The following is an 11431-nucleotide window of genomic DNA, read 5'->3' on the forward strand; positions in this document are numbered from 1 at the left end:
TTCAGTGCAAACACCCCCCAAACCCACAAAACTCTAAGAGCTGAAACAAAAAAAAGCCCCAACCTTCTGATTCCCACCCACAGCATCTCCAGTTGGTTCCAACTGGTGCTTGAGCTGAAGGCATCTTCCCCCTCCCTGCCCTCCAGCTCTTCTTAGTCCTGGTTTTTGCAACCACCATTTTTTTCCATGGCTGGGAAAAGAAATAAATAAATCAATCAGCATGCAGTGGGCTAATTAGAGAGCAGAGATCTCATTAGGCAGCCTGCTCAGCAGGGCTGGCTGCCCTGATGGAGATGGATGGGCCTGGCTGGATGGGAGAGCACAGAGCACTTTGTCATGAGCAGATGGGGAGGGGAGGGAGGGAGAGGGGTCTCTCAGGGGAGTCAATGTAGCTCAGGAAAACATTAGTTTGACTCTCTGGCCCAGTCAACTGAATTAATAAGAAGTGCAACCAGCCTCTTGGCCACTCATGATGTGCTTTTGGAAGGGAAGAGGGGAGTGGATCAGTTGAGGTGTAATTGTGGGGTGACTGATGGCAAAGCCTAATGCAGGCCTGTTTGCCACATCATGGGGAAGTGATGCAAGGCTGGAGCAACTCCTGCCAGCTAGGAGAGGCTGCTGAGGACACCAAAGCCCCCCTCTGCATCTCTAGAGATGCTGGTAGCTCCAGGGGCTGGGCAGAGCCAGGCTGGCACAGCCCTGAGCAGGATGGGCTGAGCCAGCCCAGCACACCCCTCTGGCCACCCTCATGGCCAAAAGCCACTGTCAAAAACTCTGCTGCAAAGCTGGGTCCTAAGTTTGTTCCAGGAATTGCCTCCTGGCTGCAAGGGATCACCATGGGCTTTCTTTCCTTGCCAGCTTCACCATCTTCCCTGGAGGAGGGACTTGGGCATTACCCTTATGGTAGCTGTGGGTTTGGTGGCCACTGAGCTTTTGTGTGGATGGGGGGAGAAACCAGTGCCCAAGACCTGCAGCTCTGGGGTCTTTGTGAGCAAGAGATCTGCCAGTATTGACCCAGTGCAGGTCAAACATGGTCTGAGCTACAGCTTGGGCCAACACACAAGGGAAAACCCCTGGTACAGTTTCCCTCACAGTCAGGAGGGATCCTGGGTGTGTTCTGCTCTGTACAACAGGAGGGACCTTCTCTTCACCCAACCCAGCCATGTGCGTTGGTGTTTCTAGGAAGGTGAGCTCAGAGGGTCTTCTCAGCTTCAGGGATGGTGCTGGAAGAGTCTGCAGTGGGTCAGACCCCCGTGGGCACTGCTGAGCTTCCCTGGAAAGTGAGGGGTTCAGAGAAGGGTTCAACAGAAAGCTCTCATCACAGGTAAGATGCTGATAAGGACATTTAGATGAGACATGATGAAGAAATGATTTAGTATGAGGGTGGGGAGACCCCAGGTTGCCCAGAGAAGCTGTGGCTGCCCCATCCCTGGCAGTGTTGAAGGGCAGGTTGGATGGGGCTTGGAGCAGCCTGGGCTGCTGGGAGGTGTCCCTGCCCATGCAGGGGGTTGGGAATGGATGGTCTTTAAGGTCCCTTCTAACCTTACTCTTTCTACAACACCAGAGCTCAGCTACTTGCACAAACTGCTTGTCTAGCACGTGTGGTTTCTGTGACTATTGAAATACAACATAATTCCCCCTTCCCAATGTGTTTCCTATATGAACAGTTTCTCCTAAAAGCCTTGACTTGCTCAGGCCTTCTAAGTGTTCAAAATGGAGTCAATTCAGTAACAGGTACAACCTGGTGTGTTCATGGGCCATGTTGTCTTGTTCTCAGCTGCTGCTGTGCCAGCCAAGCCAGGACTTGTCTCCATGCTCTGTCCTGCAGCTCTGCCTGAACTTGCAATGATCAGGATGGACACAGCAGCAGGGAGAAGAGGACAACAACCTTTCCAGGTTGAGAAAACCCTACCGAAAAGAGCAGGGAGGAAGAAGCTGAAATTCAGCCCAGAGAGAACTACAAACCCTAGGACTGGTGGTTTTGAGAGGACACCCACTGGTGAGGAGCAATAATGCAAGGAGAGATGTCCTGGCCACACTTCCTGGAGACAACCTTGGGGTGGGTCTTCAATTTACCAAACTGTCCTAAAGAGTGACCAGATTTAAGTGGCACACCAAGAGAAATAGCCCCAAAAAGGGGATGCACATTCAACTGCAGCCTCCCAGCTTCAGAAAACTCCCTCCTGGTTTGGTAGTGATGGTTTTAGGGATCATCAGGTTATGAGAAGAGACACAGTGATGGACAAGGGTCCTGCTGCTGCCCAGTTGCCCACCTAACACCCCCTCCCACGGGTGGCACAAAGCAGGGGTTCCTACCCTGTGAAGTTTCTTATCAAGGATGAAAAAAAAATAACTGATTGCACATGATTTAGGGGAAAAAAAAAAAGGAGAAAAGATTAAAAAAACCCAACATCATCAGGGACAATATTTCCAGCAGCCACAGTGAAGCCAGTGAAGTTTTGACATATATGGGAAGCTCAGCATTCAAAGGTGGTTTCCCAGATCAGGGAGCAAGCTGAAGGAAGGCTCAGGGGGACCCACGAAGAGGTTCAACCCCAAAGGTGACACCCTGGGGCCTGGCTGGGCTTTGCAGGAGGTGGTCATGGCAGTGAGCTTGGTCCTGCTTGTTCCTGCAGCCCTTGGAGCAGGCAGGGCTGGCAGCAGCAGGGATCTGAGTGGCAGATGCTGAAAAAAGGAGGGGTGGGTGCTCTTCTGAGTGTGGAGAAGAAGGTAAAATCACAAAATGGTGAAGGTTGGAAAGGACCTTAAAGGCCATCAGGTTCCAACCCCCCTGCATGGGCAGGGACACCTCCCAGCAGCCCAGGCTGCTCCAAGCCCCATCCAACCTGCCCTTCAACACCCCCAGGGATGGGGCAGCCACAGCTTCCCTGGGCAACCTGGGCCAGGCTCTCCCCACCCTCACAGCCCAGAATTTCTCCCTCCCATCTCAGCTCCAGCTCCCTCTGCCAGCTGGAAACCCTTCCCCCTGCTCCCATCCCTCCCTGCCCTTGTCCCAAGCCCCTCCCCAGCTTTCAAGGCAAAGTCCCAAGATCTGTTCAGCACAAACCATTACCCCTTGCCTCAGTTTCCCTTCTGATCCCTGGCAGGACCTGAGCAGCAGGTCCCTCAAGCTGAATCCCAAGTTTCCCCCCATATGTTTCCATCCCACAGAGAAGCCCTTGACCTTCTCCAAGCCTAAGGTGGGACTACCCTGTGTCCCACAGCCAGACTTCACCCAGGAAACCATTCCTGTGCCCTGACTCAGGCTGGGCAGGCAATTGCCAGTAATGTGGGGGTTTGCTTGAAAAAAACCCACCCAGTTTTATTTGACAAAAGTGAAAGTTTAGCATTCCTGGCCACTTGGACAAACCTGTTGTCTTGGGCATCCTTTAGGATGGTTTCACAGCAGGTTTCACAGGCTGCTCTGCCAGGGGTTCAGGTGTGATTTGCCTGGCCAGGTTCAAGCTGCAGGACCTGGACCCTAAGAGGCTGAGAACAGGCTGAGTCAGTGCACGTCAGAGAGGGGTTCAGCAAACCAGAGGGATGCCAAGAGCAGCCAGTGAGTCTGGATTCACCTTTGATGCTGTGAGCTTTGTACAGGACCTCCCCAGCCCCACTGCAGCAGCTGCAGGAGCATCACAGGAACCACCTGCCCCTTTGCAGGGCTCATTTCAACCTCCTCTCCTCCAACCCCTTCACTTCAGACAAACAAGGACCAACCCACAGGCCAGTCTTACAGGTCAAGCTGGCACTTCTGTGAGCACTGGAAAGGGGATCTGAGCACCCTTGGACCAAGGGGACACCCCGAGATGGAGAGGAACAAAGTCATAGAATCATAGAAGGGTTTGTGTTGGAAGAGACCTTTAAGGGTCATCTAGTCCAACCCCCCCTGCCATGGGTGTTGCTGAGGGAAGTCATTTACAGAGCAATGAGGGAGCAACTCCCTTCAGAGCAACATCTTAAGGGTAAGGGGACTGTTCTCATTTGCAGACAAGTTGGGGAGAGTGAAGGCAGGAGGAGAAGACAGGTCTAAATCCCCACAGATGTCACAGAATCATGGAACAGGTTGGGTTGGAAGGGACCTTTGAAGCTCATCTCATCCAGCCCCCCCTGAAGTGAGCAGGGACATATTCAACTAGGTCAGGTTGCTCAGAGCCCTGTCCAACCTGAGCTGGGATGTTTCCAGGGATGGAGCATCTACCATCAACCTGGGCAACCTGGGCCAGGGTCTCACCTCCAACACCAAAACCAAGTACATTCTTCCATTCATCTGCTCTGGATCTCCTCTTTTTAGTTCCAAACCATCACCCCTTGGCCTGGAACCTTCTCTTCTCCAGGCTGAACAACCCCAAGTGCCCCATGACGTTCCCTAGAGGCAAAGTCTCTTTTGCAGAGGTGCAAAAGAGGACCTTCTCTGTCCCAGTTTTTTTCCAAACCAGGTGGGTTTGAAGAAATCCTTGGGAGTTTTGGGGAGGAGAAGGGTTGATGTAGCAGCAGGTGGCGCCTCTGCCTAGGAAATAGAGCCAGGAGCTTCGAGGTCTGAGCAGGGAGGGAGATGGTGGCTCCTCAGCATCCATGCTGGGAGATGGAACATGTACCCTGCAAATAGCCCCAAATTCGGGCTTGTTGGCCTCACTCCACTGCTTTCAGGAGGTCTCTTGATCCTCTTTCAGCTGCCATGGATAAATACAACATTCATTCACCAGCAGCAAAACAAGCCCCTGCTCTGCGTTGGGCTTTACAAGTAGATGTGGCAGCTGTTGGGGTGGGGGAACCAGCACAGGGAGGGGGTGACACACCTGGAGGTGGGTAGGGTTTGTGCAGGCTTTGTTGGAAAGGGAAGGGGAAGAGGAAGGGGAAGGGAAAGGGGGAGGGGAAAGGAAAGAGAAAGAGAAAGAGAAAGAGAAAGAGAAAGAGAAAGAAAAAGAGAAAGAGAAAGAGAAAGAGAAAGAGAAAGAGAAAGAGAAAGAGAAAGAGAAAGAGAAAGAGAAAGGAAGGGGAAGAAAAAGGAAAGGAAAGGAAAGGAAAGGAAAGGAAAGGAAAGGAAAGGAAAGGAAAGGAAAGGAAAGGAAAGGAAAGGAAAGGAAAGGAAAGGAAAGGAAAGGAAAGGAAAGGAAAGGAAAGGAAAGGAAAGGAAAGGAAAGGAAAGGAAAGGAAAGGAAAGGAAAGGAAAGGAAAGGAAAGGAAAGGAAAGGAAAGGAAAGGAAAGGAAAGGAAAGGAAAGGAAAGGAAAGGAAAGGAAAGGAAAGGAAAGGAAAGGAAAGGAAAGGAAAGGAAAGGAAAGGAAAGGAAAGGAAAGGAAAGGAAAGGAAAGGAAAGGAAAGGAAAGGAAAGGAAAGGAAAGGAAAGGAAAGGAAAGGGGGAGAAACACTTTCCAAAAAAATTTGAATCTCCCATTTAACTATTACAGCTGGAAGTAATGATTCCAGAATTTTAGTAAAAATTACATTATCATTATCATTATTACTATTAATTATAATTAATATTATTTTCCCCATCCCTGAAGGTTTTTAAGGCCAGGTTGGATGAGGTTTTGTGCAACCTGGTCTAGTGGTTCCCTGCTCATGGCAGGGGGGTTGGAACGGGATGATCTTTAAGGTCCCTTCCAACCTGAATGGTTCTGTGATTTTATGGTGATTATGACAACACATCAAAATATTTCCATCTGCCTGGAGAACGAAATGCTTTTTTTCATGGGGAGCTCACACTTCCAGCCATCTTTTTCTTGGTCTGTCCAATAAAAACATGGGTCAAAAAGTCAAACAACAGCAAAATCTCCACCTATTTACACACGTGCACCCTCATTTATCCCTAAGTGCACTGTGAAATAATGTACACATCAGCTGGCAGGCTCATTACTTGACTCATCTGACTGCTAATGATGGCTTAGAGAGAGGAGAAAAAACCAAATCAGCCTACTGGGTGGATGTGCAGACTTCCAGGGGTTTCTCCCAGGGTGATTTGAGCCTTGTAAAGAGGTTTTTTTTCCCTTTCTGGGAGGAGCAGAGGTCAAGGACAACGTGGAGTGAGTGGCCAACAAGAGGAATGGCTGTTTGCAGAGCAGGGGATGAAACTGAGTTAAAGCCCTGATGGCAACTCAGGCTGGGCATTGTTGGAGGCACCTGCCAGATAAATTGTTCCTGCCCCTCGGGTGACCCAGAAAAAACAATTTGCAATTTTATGACACGTTTTTACTCTTCCTGGAGCATTTCCATGTTCAAATTGGGTTTGAGTGGGTTGTTTGGTTTTTTTTCCTGCCTTTGGAATTTTCTGCCAGGTTTTTCTGCCTCCCTGAGTTGCTGTTCTTTAAGGGGTGTGGGCTTGAGAGTGGCAAGATTTGTATTTTAAAAAAGGCCTTTTTCTCTCTTCCTGCTTGAACACAGGTTCCTGCATTAGTCTGATGCCTTTGATCAGAAACATGATCAAATATTTATGCAGTGAGAGCTCCATCTGTTCAGCTGAGTTCCCAGCAGGGGAGCTCCATTCCTCTCCTATTATTTACTTCATTTTCCTCACTCTTCCCTTTTTTTTTTCCCTGGAATAAATTGGTTAAAGACTGACAGTGCAGGAATTAAATATTTCTTATTCCTTCTCATCTCCATGTGTAGGAAACACTCTGGTTTCTTTGCACACGGGTTTATTTAGCAGTGGGTTTTGGGGACCAGTCTGCACACAAAAGAGTTGTCCCCAGGCTGGTTGGGTTGTCACCTCTGACTGTACATGGCTGGGCAATGCTCAGCCCATCAATCACCTGCTCTGACACTTCCCATGTGGATCAGCTGGAGGACAAATACATTTCATGCTGAGATTCCTGCATTTCCATTTTGACCCCTCTGGCCTTCCTGGAAGCAACATTTCTCTGTCATATGGATGCAATGATAGGGGTAGATGAAGGGAGGGTCCCAAGAGAGGGTTAAACCTCCTGCAGAAGAACATCATTTGAAAGGAGGAAAAAATGCATTTGCATTGGTGAGGACTGTGTGGAGGCAGGGAGACTGATGAGACTAGAACAAAGGCTGGACAGTGAGAACTGCAGGATGAGGGTTCATATGTATTTGGGGGGGCATTTCACAGGATCACAGAAATTTAGAGGTTGGAAGGGACCTCTGGAGATCATCAAGCCCAACCCTCCTGCCAGAGCAGGACCAAAACTAGAGCAGATCACTCAGAAAGGCATCCAGACAGGTCTGGAAAGTCTCCAGAGAAGGAGACTCCACAACCTCTCTGGGCAGCCTGGCCCAGGGCTCTGTCACCCTCACACCAAAGAAGTTCTTCCTCATGTTGAGGTGGAACTTCCTGGGCTCCAGTTTGAATCCATTGCTCCTTGTCCTATCACAGGGCACATGTGTTGTCCCTTCCAGCCTCAGGTTGTGCCTGTAGGTCACTTCTTGGTCCTCAGTGGCTGGATGGCCTCACCTGGGGCAGAAGAGAGGCTTTCTCCGTCCTTCAGCTTCTCTTGTCAAACTCTTGACACTGCTACAGAGCTACCCCACAGGGTCACAGTGGGCTGGAAGGGACCTCAGCAAGGTCAGCTCTGGGGTTTGTGCTCAGGGATTTCTCCCCTTGTGGGATTCCAGGCTTCAAGGATGGAGCTTGCACAATATCTCTGGGCAACCCCTTTCACCAGTTCTGTTCCAAATCCACTTCCTCTAAGTCAAAAACATCTTCTGGCCTCTGCCAGTGTCTTAACAGATAAGTTGATTCATCCTGAAAGGGTTAGTTGTCCCCAGACAGTTCTAAAGGAGCTTTGCTGTTATTAAAACTGAATATAACAGAGCCAGGTTTAAGGAAATCCAGGTGCCAACACCTGAATCAAAGCCAAGATCTGTTGTGTCCCCCACCCCAAGGGAGTGGGCTGAGATCAAAACCACCAGGAAAGGAGAGAGGTTGTAAAAAAAAGCACACCCAAGCTATGGAAAGGTGTTTCATCTCATCCCCTGTGTGCTGATCACAGCCCCATCTGTGTCTGAGGAGGGTGCCTGGATGCTGGCCAGGACACTTGGCTAGGAGGTCCCCATCACCCCAGCTTGGCAGAGGGGACAATCCTGGTGGGAAAAGAAACACTGCATCACCAACTGGTATCCAGCTGGGCAGGGGGCTGGGAAAGAGAACAGGAATGGCCTGTTTTATCTGGAGTGAGCTCTGCCAGCCAAGCCAGCAGCTCCCCTCTCCCTTGCTCTCCCCTCTCTTTCCTCTTTCCAAGCCTCTGCTTAGAAAGCAAATTGTCACCAGCCAGGGAAACACACGCAGAGAGGGAGGGACAAAACCTCACCAGTTCAGGCTGGAAAAGCTTCTGACCCACTCTCCAAAACCTCATCTGCAGCCAAAGCAAATCCAACCCTGTCCCACGTGAGCCCCAAGCCAGGATGGATGGACCTTGTTATCAGCACATGAATGAGCTCTGGGGAACATCTGCTGCCAGCTTCATCACAGAGGGGTGGCAAAAGATCATTCTGAGGAATCCCCCAGCTGGACATAAAGGTTTAGCACGTGATCAGCTGCTCAGTATTCCCCTGACCTGAATAAATCTCTGTTGTTTCCCTTTGGCTTCAAATAAAAGACCCATCATCAGGCTCACACCCCTCACTCAATGTCTTGGAGGGGAGCAGGGCAGGCAGCTCCTTTCTGTCTCTGGGTCACCCCCAGATCCCTCCAGCTCTGGCAGAAAAGCTGGTTAAGGCCAAATCATCCCTCTGAGGCATATTCAGCTCAGCCCAACAGGACATTACAGTGATTTATATGGCATGTAGTGTAAAGGCTGGGGCTGCTCAGAAGCTGAAAGAGGCTGCTCTTGGGTCTTGCAGTTTGGAGCAGGTGTTTGGAGCAGCCTTTTGGAGCTCAGAAACAGCTTCTGGGGCTCAGGTTAAACATCTGCCAAGTACAGGATTTCCAATAGAATGTGCAAGTAGGTACTGGTGCTTTCACTGTATAGAATCACAGAATGGTTTGAATTGGAAGGGACCTTAAAGATCATCCAGCTCCACCCCCCTGCATGGGCAGGGACACCTCCCAGCAGCCCAGGCTGCTCCAAGCCCCATCCAACCTGCCCTTTAGCACTGCCAGGGATGGGGCAGCCACAGCTTCTCTGGGCAACATGTTCCAGTGTCTCCCCACCTTCAGAGTGAAGAATTCCCTCCTAATGACTCATCTAAATCTCTCCTCCTTTACTTTTTAATCCATTACCCTCTGTCCTCTCACTACAAGCCCTTGTAAAAAGTCTCACCACCCTCATGGTGTAAAATTTCTTCCTTGTATCTCCCCTCTTTCACTTCACAACCATCACCCTTTGTCCCATCACTACTAAAAAGTTCCCTGCTAAAGATGTTTGGTTCCCCCCCCCTTTACAGCTCGTGGCTTTTTGGATCTAGCAATAGGATCTTTGTGCTACTCAACCTCTGGGGTTTTCCCTTCCCAAACTTTGTCCATTGGTTCTCCTGAGCCCATGTACATTTTTGACACCCCCAATGCCTTGTGGCAATGACTTCACAGATTGATGATGTGAATCACAGAATCTTAGAATGTGTGTTCAGCCCCCCCTGCAGTGCACAGGGACCTTTGTGACTAGATCAGGTTGCTCAGAGCCCCATCAAGCCTGACCTTGAATGTTTCCAGGGATGGGGCCTCCACCACCTCTCTGGGCAGCCTGTTCCAGAGCTTCACCACCCTCAGTGTAAAGAACTTCTTCCTCATCACAGAATAGTCATGGTTGGAAAGGACCTCTGAGATCACAGAGCCCAACAACAACAACAAAACCAACAACAACAACGAAAAAGCACCAAGGAAACCCCAACACAACAAAAAACCCCACAAAAACTTCACAAAACCACATCCCAAAAAACCCACAACACACAACCTACAACCTCAGCCACTAGAACATCACAGCATCACATCATCACAGCATCATAGAATCCCAGGGGTTGGAAGGGACCTGGAAAGCTCCCCCAGCCCAACCCCCCTGCCAGAGCAGGGGCACCCAGAGCACATCACACAGGAACGTGGCCAGGGGGGTTGGAATGTCTCCAGAGAAGGAGACTTCACAGCCTCTCTGGGCAGCCTGGCCCAGGGCTCTGTCACTCTCACAGCAAAGAAGTTCTTCCTGAGATTCACATGGAACCTCCTGTGCTCCAGTTTGCACCCACTGCCCCTTGTCCTGTCACTGGACATCACTGCACAAAGCCTGGCTCCCTCCTGCTGACACTGCCCTGAACGTGTTTGTAACCAGGGATGAGGTGGCCCCTCAGTCTCCTCTTCTCCAAGCCCAACAGACCCAGCTCCCTCAGCCTTTCCTCAGCAGGGAGATGTTCCCCTCCCTCCAGCATCTCTGTGGCTCTGCCCTGGGCTCTCTCAAGCAGTTCCCTGTCCTTCCTGAACTGAGGGGCAATTTTAGATGGGGGGTTTGGATGATATTTCACATCAAGATTTGGCTCTGGGGCTCCTGTAGTCAGTTGAAAGCTGCTTATTAACTCTCCTTTGTTCTGTATCAGGTCCTAAGAGTTAAAATATGGAGGAGGTTGAGTTAGCATGGAGAGCTTTGATACCATCACTAACACCTCCTGTAATAACTCCTGGAATGCCTCAATTAGAGGGAAAAGAAAGGAGAGCACGTGGCTCCCAAAAGCATAAATCTCCTCTATGATTTCTAATTTCTTGAGACAGGGACTCTGGGAGTGAACTGCTTGGAGGGAAGGGGGGAAAAAAAGCTCTTGATCCTGAGAAAATAGGCTTTGTTGTGTTCATTTGACATTTTCTTTACTGGTGCTTGGTTCAATTCAGACTTCTTAGTTACCAGGATTTTAGTCATAGTCTTCCTAAAAGGAAATAAAGGGGGTCACATTGTTTAGGGAAGATTTGCTGGGAGAAACTTCCCCAAGTTGTTGGTTTTTAACTAGATCTGAAGATGGTTGCAACCTGGTTTGCTAGGACTCCAGGCATACACTTGACACTGCACCCATGGGGTTTGTCACACACAGAGGCTTTCAGTCTCCTTGTGGTGTCCCAGGGGTTCATTGAGAACAGGCTGTGCCACCAGAACAGTGAGCACAAAGGAGCTGGCCAGAGCCCAGAGCCTCTGAATCCCCTTTCTGCAGAGATCCATGGGAACCAAAGCCAGAGCCCCTGCACAGACTGTCAATGACTAGTGTTTCACCAAGCCCTGGCTGGAGGAGGGCTCAGCCAACCTTCCCATGTGGAGCAGGGAGGGCTCAGCCAACCTTCCCATGCAGAGCAGTGAGGGTCCAACCAACCTTCCCATGTGGAGCAGGGAGGGTCCAGCCTTCCCATGTGGAGCAGTGAGGACCAAACCAACCTTCCCATGTGGAGCAGGGAGGGCTCAGCCAACCTTCCCATGTGGAGCAGGGAGGGCTCAGCCAACCTTCCCATATGGAGCAGGGAGGATCCAACTTTCCCATGTGGAGCAGTGAGGGTCCAACCA

This window comes from Chaetura pelagica, unplaced genomic scaffold, assembly GCF_000747805.2.
Source record: "Chaetura pelagica isolate M959 unplaced genomic scaffold, ChaPel_1.0 scaffold430, whole genome shotgun sequence".
In the NCBI taxonomy this organism is placed as follows: Eukaryota; Metazoa; Chordata; class Aves; order Apodiformes; family Apodidae; genus Chaetura; species Chaetura pelagica.